This window comes from Apodemus sylvaticus, chromosome 3, assembly GCF_947179515.1.
Source record: "Apodemus sylvaticus chromosome 3, mApoSyl1.1, whole genome shotgun sequence".
Classification (NCBI taxonomy): Eukaryota; Metazoa; Chordata; class Mammalia; order Rodentia; family Muridae; genus Apodemus; species Apodemus sylvaticus.
The window spans coordinates 45361934-45374284 of record NC_067474.1 but is presented as its reverse complement, the minus strand read 5'-3'; the positions used below and the strand labels follow the sequence as shown (position 1 = coordinate 45374284).

Here is a 12351-nt window from a genome sequence, read left to right as displayed (position 1 = left end):
AGCACAGGCCTCCGGGGACCCCTTGGTTTCTTGATTTAATTACCACAAGACCTTTTGTAGTTGCCCATGGTGTTCCCAGGCTTTGCAGAAGTGGTGCTATTAATCTCCCACCACCTAAACCCTCTGTATCCCCCTCAGCCAGAATAATTGGGAAGAAAATTATGTTCATGTTATTTCAGTTGGAGAACGTGCTAATAATTCAGGGACCTGTGCAGTGGGACTCTGAAATCTATTACTTTTAGGGTGAGTGCCATATCCCATTGACCTTGGGCAATTCCCCGAGTCACTGCGAAATGGATTGGGCTGTATGATTTTAAATGCTGCCCTGTAGATGTGTTTGATTTGCCTGTTCAGTTAAAACACAGGCGTCAAGTGCCTAATGCATGCTCTTCTCCGGCTGGGATGAGACACTGCAGGCAAGCAGGATTCTGCTGCTGTTAGGTGGATGGAGAAATTGAGAGGCGGTATCAGGCTGGAAGGCCACAGTCCCTATGACACCACAATCGAGACACCTGTTCCTTTCCAGGCCCAGGCAGCTTCGCAAGGTCATACTCTCACTTCCTGAATACCTGGAACCAGCTCCGGAGCCAGCCTGGTGACCAGAGTTCAGAACACTAGGGAAGCAAAGGCTCTGCACCAACAAAGCTGCCAAAAGGGTTTTCATAATTGGGACAAAAAACAAAAGTAAAAGTAAACAATGTTTTAGCATCCTTAAGGAGTCCAGCACAGTATCATGGGCCTTACATTAATTTCATGTCTCTTGGCTTTGAACTTTAGGCTGTCTTCTGCCAGTGATTGTCTGTCTTCCTTGTCTAGGCACATTACTATTACTTAGAGCAACGTATCACAAGAGTCCTTCAAATGGACAGAAATGAAAAGTTCCAGGGCGGGAGCTTTTTGGTGAAGAGAGGTGAAGAGAGGGTGTCCACAGGGATAAGTAGAACACGGGTGAGTTTATGCCTTGATTGTATATGTAAGGGTATTTTTATACCCATTGTTCTAATGGGTATAAACATTACTCTGATATACCTCACATGGTTCTTCAAGTGAGAAACCATGTCTGTCATGCTTCAGTAGGCTCAGTGTAAGGAGGAGCATAACATTTCATGCTATTTCATGAGGAACTTAGAAGAAAAATCAAATCCAGTGTATAACCCTACAGTGTATTTGTAAATCTGGTCTGTAGTGCAGATTTACATTTTGCCTGGATTGTCACATTTGACTGCCCTGCATGTCTGAAGATGCCTCTATTTCACACACTCAGATGATTGCTGGAACAGAGTGAGCCCACTCTTGTCTGTGGGTGTACATATGTGTATGTCACTCATACACACACACACACAACACACACACACACACACACACACACACACACACACACACACACACACACACACACACACACACACAAGCACGCTTACCCACTGGAAGCCCAGACTTCTAACTCCTCAGGATTCTGACCATCCTTTTCAGAATCTGTAATATAATAATCTCTCAAAGCAGAGCATACACATCTAAAATATTCATGACTATCTCGTGTGGGAGAAAGCAAGCCCCTGGGCCTCAAATGCTGCATTTTCCGATGCTATAGTCAGGTTTTGTTTGTTTGTTTGTTTTGTTCTGTTTTTTTCTCTCTAGAGGGGTCAGCATTAGCATATGATGATTTGGAGGGAGAAACAAGAGAGGCTTTATTTATTGCCTACAGTCTATGCTCCTCTGCTTTTGAGCTGTGTCTGAAAATGGTAAAACTTGCGTTTGTAAAGACAATCGCTTTGATATTTGATGTAAATATTCAGTTGAAGTTTAAACCCCATCGTTGTCTCTGAGATGTGCTCATCTTAGCGGAAAGCCTTTGGCAGGGAGAGACCGTGCACCCGTCTTAGGGGGCTTACTTGGAACTCTATGGGGTCTTGGTCACTGGTGTGTTTGAGACTTGTCCTGCATGGCCTTTCTGCAGGTGGTCCACGGGTGCTCACGGATGTCTCCACCCTAACCATTAGTTCCATAGTAAAAACCGTTGGGACCTCCTGGCTGAGTCTTAAGGGTTCACACATGGCCTCGGCAAACATTTAGCCAAGGAACGAGTTATTCTGAGCAGAGTTCTGTTGAATCCATGTTCTAGAGCTGTTCCTGGGCAGAGAGCGCCGGAAGTCCTCAGGATACTAGGCGTGGAGAAAAGCTGTGTGTGGCCAGGTAGATTTTTCCACAAAATCCTCACCACACAGTTGAAACTGATAAGGAGTATTGTCCTTGTCACAGGCTTTGTCCGCGGTTCTGGCTTGTTACCCTAGTTAATGGTTGCTTCATCTCCCTATCTCAAAGCCAGGCCTCTGTAATTTCCTTTCTCTTTCTGCAAAGGTCAAGCATCCTCCTGTTTAGGTGCCCGCCGCCTCCATGTATGGTAACAAAAGCGTTTTAAAGCGGCTTCATAGGAAAGTTTCCCACTTTTGCGGTCCAGTTGGAGAGGGCTGCTTCTTTTGTGTGCTACTAACCCTTTCATGTTAACAGTGAGACCGCCTCCCTCTCCTGCCACGTCCATACCCCTCCCCTGCACTTACCACGGTGTCTCAAAGCGTTAAGCATTACTATTTTACTCTGGCTTTGTGCTCTGTCTTTAGAGCAGAGCGTGAGACATTTCTTTGGGGTTGGAAATAATGATTTATTTGATGAAGGCCATTACGCTAAGGACAGTTTATGAAATATTCAGGATGCGAGTGAATGTTGATAGGTGGTCCTCAGCTTGCTTTAAAAAGTAATAAAGTAACTACACTTGTGATCTAAATCCACTATAACATAGACAATTGAGATTAGAAACTGCAAGAATATTGTTATCTTCTCATTCTAGTGTCTTCTAACGCACAATATAAAAGCTGAAATTGAAATTTAAGCATCTTGTCAGAAGAATGGCTTGCAAACCGCAGTCTGTTGCCTCTAAAAGCAGCTCGAGGGCTCCTCACAAATTCCATTTGTCTAAGCTAGCAGGATGTTTCTAAGGCTCTAACATCAGTACTGAGGTCTTAGACTCCGAGAGAATGAATGCCTACCTAACAGGACATCTTTATTGTGCACCAAGCCATACGCTGGGCATCTGCAAAGCAGCCAAACACACCACACCGGCTCTCACACCTACAATGACACACAAAGCGTGGGATAAGTTATCCATCTACCTATCCCACTGGCCAGCAGTTTTTAGTACTATAATTTATATTCACACATTCGACGCAGGTTGTCTTATCTCTGAGGGCCGATATGTTTCAGCTGATAGATAGAGGCAGCTGAGGGAAGATCACGGCAAAGGTGGGCTTTGTAGATTTCAAAGTCTCATCAGATTGTTGCATTGGAAGTGTGGGTGTGGATTTCCATGTTCCATCCCCTCACGCCCTGTGCCTCTGTTCTCTCTTCCTCCTTTCGAGGGAATCAGTAGCGGTTTTGCTCACTTTACCTTGCCTGTGCTTACTTCACAATGTCCCTTAAATCCAAGCCTTACTTAACTCTCCCCAGCTCAGGAGGCTGCTTAGGATCTGGTCCTGTCAACACTCCACTGCTGGATAGGACTGTCCACCTTCCCAGCTTCTCCTATATTCTTGTCTAACTTATCTCACGACCAGCAGCATACTCATTACCCTCAGACAACGTACAATTCTACAATGCTTATACTAAAATACCTTTCCACAGTGCCCTACATCCAGAGAATAAAATACACATTCTGCATTCAGGCCAGGCACAGCTAGACCCTCCCAGCATTTGCAGTCTGTTCTCTACTGTTTGATTTCAATACATGTATTCCTCCCAAATCTAGAAATTGGAATTTAAGCTCCAAGGTGACAGTTTTAAGATGTCTGGCCCTTTAGGAACCAATGAGGCTGTAAGGGCTGTTGCACCTTCATGGATGGCACCAGGAAGTTGCTCATCCTGGCAGTCAGATGGCAGGCATAGCGTGGCTTGACCCCTCACTGGTTTGACAGTTTAGGGTAGCCATAACCTTGTCCTTACAAAAGAGTACAGTGAATACTGAGACAAGGTACTAAGGGTGACTAAGTCTGTTCACACATATAGAGTATATCAATCGGAGTTGATATATACACCGGGAACTGAGTAAATAGCTGTTTAAAAGTGGATACAGCATAGTCCTCAGAAAAATTGTTTAACTTCCTTAGAGAATAACATCAGCTAGATAATGGAGAGTGTGTGTGTGTGTATACACGTACACACACACTCACACACACACACACACACACACACACACACGAGTTCATGACAGGAAATACTCATGCACGTGGGTGTTCATATGCATGAGTGATTAAGGACGTGAGATAAAAAGTGTTTGGAAAATCTGAACCTGCCTGTTCAAGTCTTATTCATTAGTTTGAGTTAGGTGCCAGGGTAATGAGGGGGGGGGGCTGATCATAACCACTCTCCTAGTGTCTACAGAGACAATAAAATAAGCCATTACGGTACACATCGCACTTATCCCTGGGTAGGGCAAAAGGGAAGCATTCACATATGCTGCAGGAATACTCATAGAAGGCAGTGCTGCTGATGGTCAGAGAAGGCTTCACTTAAGATTCCTGTGTGTGCAGCAACTGGGGAAAGAATGCGTTTGGCTCCTTTGAACATCACGGTTCAGAGTGGCTGGCCTGTAGAGTGTGGGCGTGGCGGTAGCAGGGAGGTGAGTGGTGAGACCTAACTTTAGTGTGAGTAAATATGAAAAATGTGGATCCTTCAAATGGGAGAAAATGGTTCCCTTTTTTGCATGTTCACTTAGTGTGTGTGTGTGTGTGTGTGTGTGTGTGTGTCTGTTTCTAATCATGGCCAATTTTTTAATCTGTTTTTTAATGTTGTACTTCTCTGGGCACAGGCATGTACTTTGGAGACAATCAGCCCTCATGGTGTCAGATGTTCTGTTTTATAAGTGGCCCACACAACCTGTTCTTGTTTCCCTCTGTTGCTGTGATAAGACACTCTGACCAATAGCAACTTGGGAGAGGAAAGGGCTTATTACAATTTACAGGTCATGGCCTACTATTGAGAGACATCAATGTAGGAACTCAAGCAGGAGCCCAAACTAGAAACCATAAACCATGGAGGAATGTTGCTTGCTGACTCCTTAGCAGACACATCCTTAGGGATAGGGTGTTTTTGGAGGGAAAATCAGAAAGGGAATAACATTTGAAATTTGAAACATTTGAAATAAAGAAAATATCTAGTAAAAAATTAATTAATTGATTAATAATTAATTTTTCCTTTTCTTTACATCCTGAATGGAGCTTCCCCTCCTTCCTCCCCTCCCAGTCCCTCCCTCTCATCTCTCCTGGGAGACCTCCCACGTAGTCCTGGACTACCTGTCTAGGAATGGTGCTACCCACAGTGGACTGGACCTCATATATAATTTGGCAATCAAAACAGTCCCCCACAGACCTGCCACAGACAAATATCGTCTCGGCAATCCCTTGAGACTTCCTTTTCAGGCAACACTAGGCTGTGTTGAGTTGACCGCCAGGGATACTAGGACACAGGCAAACTTCTTGGCCCTAGCTTAAGGCTCTGTTGTAGGCAAAAGGCAGTGCTGACCCTGAAAGGAGACTCAGCACAGTAAATGGATGTTGTGGATGGGCCTGGTGCTGTTCTTGTGAACCAATCCCCTAATGAATAAAGGAGCCAGTCACTGGGCAAGTAGGAGGGACTTCCGGGCTGGACAGAGGAAGAAAGGAAGCAGGAGAGAGTTAGGTTTTTTTGGATACTGTGAGGACAAGATGTAATTACGAGTATCTCCTGGTTTCAATGGTGGTTCTGTTAGGATTTGGACTTAATAAAGCTTACAAGTTAAGATTTTAGTTGTTGTGCCCAGAGATTAAGTTAGCACTGTTTCTGAACTAAGTTTGGCTGTGTTTTCCTTCATGTGGTGGCTTGTCTGGGTTCAAGAGAAAAAGGTATGGTGTCAAGGCGTGGGTTTGCCTGAGGTGCTCCACAAAGGCTGTGGGGGTTTTGAAGCATGGGGTTGGCATGGTAATGACTTGCTAGTGGGGACTTATGGGGCTGGGTGGAGACATTTCCAGAGCTCTAGGCCAGAGAGTCTCCCCGAGATAAGAGCAGGCCACTGGGGCAGATAGTTGCCAAGAACCTGCTGGTTCACTTTTTAATATTTCCTGTAACAAATGAATTCTCCTGGGAGGCAGGAGGCAGTAGAAGCTTCTAGATGAATATCTAATGCTCTAGTGCATGCTTCATTGTCTGGTCAGCCTTTGTTTATAAACATATATTCAAGAATAAAATTGTGAAGAACGTCATGCTGGTAGTCTTCTGACTTTACTATTGGCATGTGATTTTTTTCTTATATTTTTTATGGATAATGTACAGATACAGCCTGAATACCAAGAGGGGCAAATCAGTGCGTTATATGAGTTTCTTCAGGGAGTTGGTTGGCTTTCTCTCCTTCTCTCCTTCACAATTAAGAAAATTAAGCAAGGAAGAGATGACTCCAAATACACAGGGAGCAAGATTTGCAAGCACTGCTGATGTTTCTTCTGAATGGATGCACCAATGTATAAATTAATGCTTTTTATTTATCCATTCTTTCAAGTAGTTCTAAAACAGACTCATTGTAAGAAAAATATATTACAGTGATTTTTTATTAACATCCCTCTTTTCTCTGGCATTGTTCAGACAAAGGAAGACTCCTTAATCTGAGTTTCTAACAAGAATGGGTATGGTAACCGTCCATACCTTTCTAGATAAATTCAACTTAGCCATACGTTTTTAAGAACATAGGCATAGTTGGACTCAGTTTCCATGATGATTAATTTAATGTGTCAGCTTGACTGGGCCACAAGATGCCCAGATTGCTGATTAAACATTATTCCTGGGTGTATCTGTGAGGATGTTTTTGGAAGAATTTAGCGTTTGAGCTGGTAGACTGAATAGAGCAGATGGTTCTTTTCAATATAGAGAAATCAGCCAAGCTGTGTCCCAAATAGGACACACACACACACACACACACACACACACACACACATACACACAAACACACACACACAAAGTAGAAGGTTGACTTAGTTCCTTGCTCAACTGCTTGAGGAGAGATATTGATCTTTTTCTGCCTTTAGCTTTCTGTCTCTTAGTCCTTCTGACACATTCATATGAAGCTACTCTTTTTAGCTCTAAGGCCTCAGAGTGAATGACTCTCCCAGAGATCCCAAGTTTCTAGCTTACCCACAGCAGATGTGAGGACTTGCCAGTTTCTGGCATAGCAAATGAAAGTGCTTTCATACATAGGGCCAGAGCTGGAGAAGCATGGAACTAGGCAAGAATAGCCTCAACTCCCTAGAAGATATGATTCTGATGTTTTATATAAAACGCTTTATGTTTGGGAAACTGAACTTCAGAAATCTCACCATGAAAAGCTGAAGGTCCAAAGGAGATTCTGGCTTCTCGAGTTCTTATTAACACTATTAAGAACATCCCGGGTTTAAGCCTTATGATGGCTATGCTATGAGTTGAGCTTTTGGTGCTCTGGCTGTTACCTGAGATTGGATTGCACACTTCTTAAGCATTTGCTTAAATTGTCCTGTAGAAACTTCTGGCTTCGTTCATTACCTGCCAGTAGAATTTAAATTAATAACTTAATACCCTTTGTATTCATAGATCCATTCAATTATTGTGTGACTAGGCACTTTTTGATGAACTGTAATTTCTAGGAATTTAATTTGCATAAAATTTCAAATTTTTTAACATGCTTTTAATTTTTCTTTTCAAACTATTTCTGCCTAATTTTTATCTCCAATATTTGCCTGTACCTTCACAAGTATTTCCTGCTGAGAAGGTACAGCTTTATCTAGATCTCTTATAGGACCATATTTTCTTTCTGGTAATTTTTTCTGATTGTATCTTTTGACTTCTATACAGTTAATTCCTGTATCTCTCTTTTATAAGTCCTTTGGAATTATTATTATTATTATTATTATTATTATTATTAGTAGTAGTAGTAGTAGTAGTAGTATTAGTATTATTATCAATTATGCCTTTCCAGCCACTGTTACTTTCTAATACAAGCATTATACATTTGTCTCCAACTGCATTCATTACATTTGATAATTCAATGCTAAACATCCTCTAACTTCCACTCTTAGTTTTGAAATCAAAATGCACAAGACTTTTGGAAGTTATTGCTTGCCATTGATTATTCTTAAGATCAAGCTTGTTGAAGTATAATTTACATATGGTAGAATTTACCTATTGATGAGTTTTGACAAGTATATACAGTTATGAATCTACTACCAAATTCAAATACATTTTCATCACCCTGGAAAACATTCCTCATGTCCTTTTGAGATCAGTCTCTGAGTCTGTCCCCCAGTCTCCAGCAACAACTCATCGGATTTCTGTCCCTTAGGTGTGGTCTTGTTGTTGATTTTAATTTAGTTATGCTGTGGACAGGGACTGTGAACTTTATAATTATGATTTTTTTGGTATTTGATGATATTTGCTTTTGACCTATTGTGTGCTTAAGAAGACAAAGCATCTTTGATCTTGGATGGCTATGCACACAATGTATATAATGTTAAATGATCCTCAATGAGTCATATTCTCCTAGGAATTAATTTTGCCAGTTAAATCAGACACTCACAGGTTCTCTGCTCTCCTTTGTCTACATTCAGCATTATCTGTCTGATCAGTTTATGGAAGGGATGCTGAAAGCTCTCACTGCTGTGGGGAACCTACCACTGACACTGGAGGTTTCAAGAGCTTCCCACATGTAGGTGTGATACCTATGAGTTTCAAGTGGACAGCTCTTACCTAGCCTTTCATTTTAAGTGTCCCGAAATCTTTGAGCTTTCTGTGATATTTTGGTAAAGGTCTATAACTTTATTTTTCAGTCTGTTTTAATCATTTCTACCTTTAAACTAGACGTTTTAGACCAATTGTTTTTGTTACAATGGCTTAATTTTTGGTGCTTTCTACATTGCTCTTTCTGTTTTAAATGTTATTTTCTCTGTTAATCTTTGATCATTTGAGTGTGGGTTTTTTTTTTTTTTTGTATATTCATATCATTCCATACCCTGACCCTTTTTTTCTGGAAATTCATACACTATGGTTATTCTGTGTAGTATCTAAAATTGTAATACACTGTTTAATTCAATGAAGCTTGAATTTATTACCAAGATCTTCTTTTTGGGTTGTAATTCTTCAAGCATGATTACACTTCTCCTGAATTAACTGTTAATTTTATCTAAGTCTTACATTCTAGCTTATTTTCAGGGCCTCTACACTGTTTTGTGTTCCTGGGTCACTACCTGCATTGACTAGAGAGTATTATATTTCCCTATGTGTGTATACGTATCTTATACTTTATAAATGAGGTGCATATGAAATGACCAGTGATAACTCATAATAGAATCCTTGTCATAGCACACTGTCATAGCACTACCAGCATTGATAGTTTGTCTGTTGATTATTAAATAAAATAAGGATTATTTTGACATCAGCCTTTGCTTTCATGAAGTAGTCAATCTCATGATCAAGATGGCCACAGAATACCTAATGACTGCTTAGAGTGTGGGGATATTTGACAGTGAGGTGATTTAGTTCCCAGCTGGGGGCAGAGTGACACGGTTGGAGATTTCATTCTTTCTTCAGAATACTGTGTAATTTAAAGTCTAGAAGTCATCTATCTCTGGAATTCTCCACTTGATGTCTTCGAGCTGCTTTTGTGGGGGATACATGAGACACTGCACAGCAAAACCATTTAGGAAGTGGCTGTGGCACATGGTTATGGGATACGATTAACATCCTTGGATGCACAAAGCTATCAAATCACCACCTTTCAACTTCCGTGATAGCCATTAAGGTTCAGGATTCATTTTACTACGAAATACAGCTCCATCTCCATTCTCACTGGGCTCCTCTAGTAGTCCAAATCAATACGTAGCAGCACACCTCATTTTACCTCTCTATCTCTTAAAACTTTCTCCACAATTCTCATCTGCTTGTATTAACTATGTGGCATTTTCCTTAAGGTTTTCTTTCAAATCATGCCTTATGTTTTAACCTCAGAGCTCTTCAAATACACAGACTTTATGATTGCAAGAGTTTTAGCTCACAATTTGAAAGCCCATTCTTTAGGTGCTATGCCCACATAGTTTGCAAAAAAAAAAAAAAAAACCAAACAAGCAAAAAACAAAACAAAAAAGCAAGTTATAAGCTTAGGAAAAAAACAAAACAACAGAAACAAAACAAAGCCAGGCCTCATATCCAGCTACTGCACTGGGTTTTAAGCTGCTCTCATACTCCCCACGACCCCATGTATAAAATATAATTATATAAAAATATCAAACTGTTTCTTCTATCCATTTTGAAAGGGATTTGTTGTATTTGATACCACATTTTAGATATTTCAGCCAAAAGACTTTTTAAAGGTACGTTTTTGTATCATGTTGCCAGAATTAACACCCAGACTTTAGTCTAAAGTTTTCTTTATATCAAGCTAGATCTTAATAATTATATGTGTTGGCTTCCTGTGTCTCTGATTTATATGACCATGTTACCTGGTCTTCACTTTTTACATTTTATTGTTTGTAAAATCTTTTTTAATATATTTATTTAAATATTTCATATGATAAATTTTGATCATAACCTTTCCCACACTCCATCTCCAAGATAATTCCCTTCCTACCTATCCAATTTATGTTTTTTCTTTCTTGAAAGAAAGCAAAAAAAAAATGTGCACGTGTCTGCGCGTGCACACACACACACATACACACACACATATGCGCACGCGTGCGCACACAGGGGCACAGTTTTCTTTGCATTGGCCAAATACTCCTGGGCATGGGTCCTTCCCTGCATTGTGGTTGATATTCCCAGTGCACCTCTACTGAAAGCAATTTTTTCCTTCTCCCAGCAACTATCAATTGCAAATGTTTCATATTATAGTTTTTTGTTTTTGAACTTATCCTATAATTATATAATGGTCTTTTGGTTTCTCCCATGTACTCCACAACTTCCTCGCCTTCAAATTTGTAGCCTATTTTTCTTTAATTGTTGCTACGTATATATTATTATATATGTTATCCAATATTATCAGATTAATATATAAGGAATATAAGTATATATCTAAATATAAAAATTTAACTGCTCTGTCCATATAGACCTTGTATGTCTATGTTTCCAGGCTTGAGCATTTGGATTGAACCACCAGTGATGTGCTGTTCCTTGGGGGAGATAGTTTCTGTACCGCTTTCTTCCATTTTTATGACCATGTCTGTTGGTAATACCATTGTTCTGGTCATGTTTAGACAAGCATGTTGGTGAAATTTCATGATATAAGTTTCTCTGATATTTCAACAAGCTTCCTGTTTCAATGGCTTTTACAATCTTCCCAGCCTCTCTTCCACAAATTCCTAAGTCTTAGGTTCAGGAGTTGTGTTATAAATGTAGCAGTCATACTTACCTGACAGGGGAGATACCATGATCACGAAGGTAGTTTTCCCAGGGCAAGGCTCATCCATTGCATTTGGGATGTGGTGACCCCTGTGATTTCCCCAAATGTGGGAAACTTGACTGCATAATTTGTGGTAGTAGGGGACTGCATTCACGCTCTTCCCTTAATTAAAAAAATAAAATAAAACAAATGTAGCAGTTATACAACTTTGTGAAAATAACTTCTTCGTTAGGAATTCGACTTTGTGCTTACTTCCCCCTTTCTATGCGGGGATTTTACATGGGTTGAACTTGTGCAGGTCTTATGTATGCTGTCACTGTCTCTGTAAATTCATATGAGCACCAGTCATGTTACATCTGAGAACTGCTGTTTTCTTGGAGTTGTCTACTACCTCTGGCTCTCACAATCTTTCTGTTTTCTCTTCTGCATTGTTCCCTGACCTTTATGGGGGAGAGTGTGACAAAGACTTCCTATTTAGACCCAAGTGCTTCAAAGTCCCTCAAATTGTCCTGTGTCTGTGTTATCATCTATTGCAGGAAGCTTTTCTGATGAGGATTGAGGGAGGCAATAACGAATGTATACGTATAAAGATATGTCATAGAAGTCATTTTATTGTTATGTTTATTCAGCAGAATAATAGGTTTTTCCCTTAGTATTTGTGTTCATGGTCTCATTCACAGTATTAGGTACTGGTTCCATCTCATGAAAGCCACCCTTAAATCCAATCATTAGTCTTTTTTGAACCACATTATTTCTTAGTTATTCATTAAAAATTTCTCAAAGTTTACCTTCTACTAACTAGTTCACTGTGTTTTTTACATGAGGACAACGAATCAGGGAAACTTATTGTGGTGCTTTGAATATGTTTGGCTTAAGGAGTGACACTTGTGTGGTCTTGTTGGCGTAGAAAGTGT

At 40.4% G+C, this 12351-nt stretch overlaps 1 non-coding gene across 1 annotated transcript; it reads left to right on the top strand.

The window, feature by feature from the left end:
- The first annotated feature begins 11438 nt into the window (after positions 1-11438).
- LOC127682035 (U1 spliceosomal RNA) lies at positions 11439-11602 on the top strand. The gene has a single exon (XR_007977337.1). It is a non-coding gene; the product is annotated as a U1 spliceosomal RNA (small nuclear RNA).
- The last annotated feature ends 749 nt before the right edge of the window (positions 11603-12351 follow it).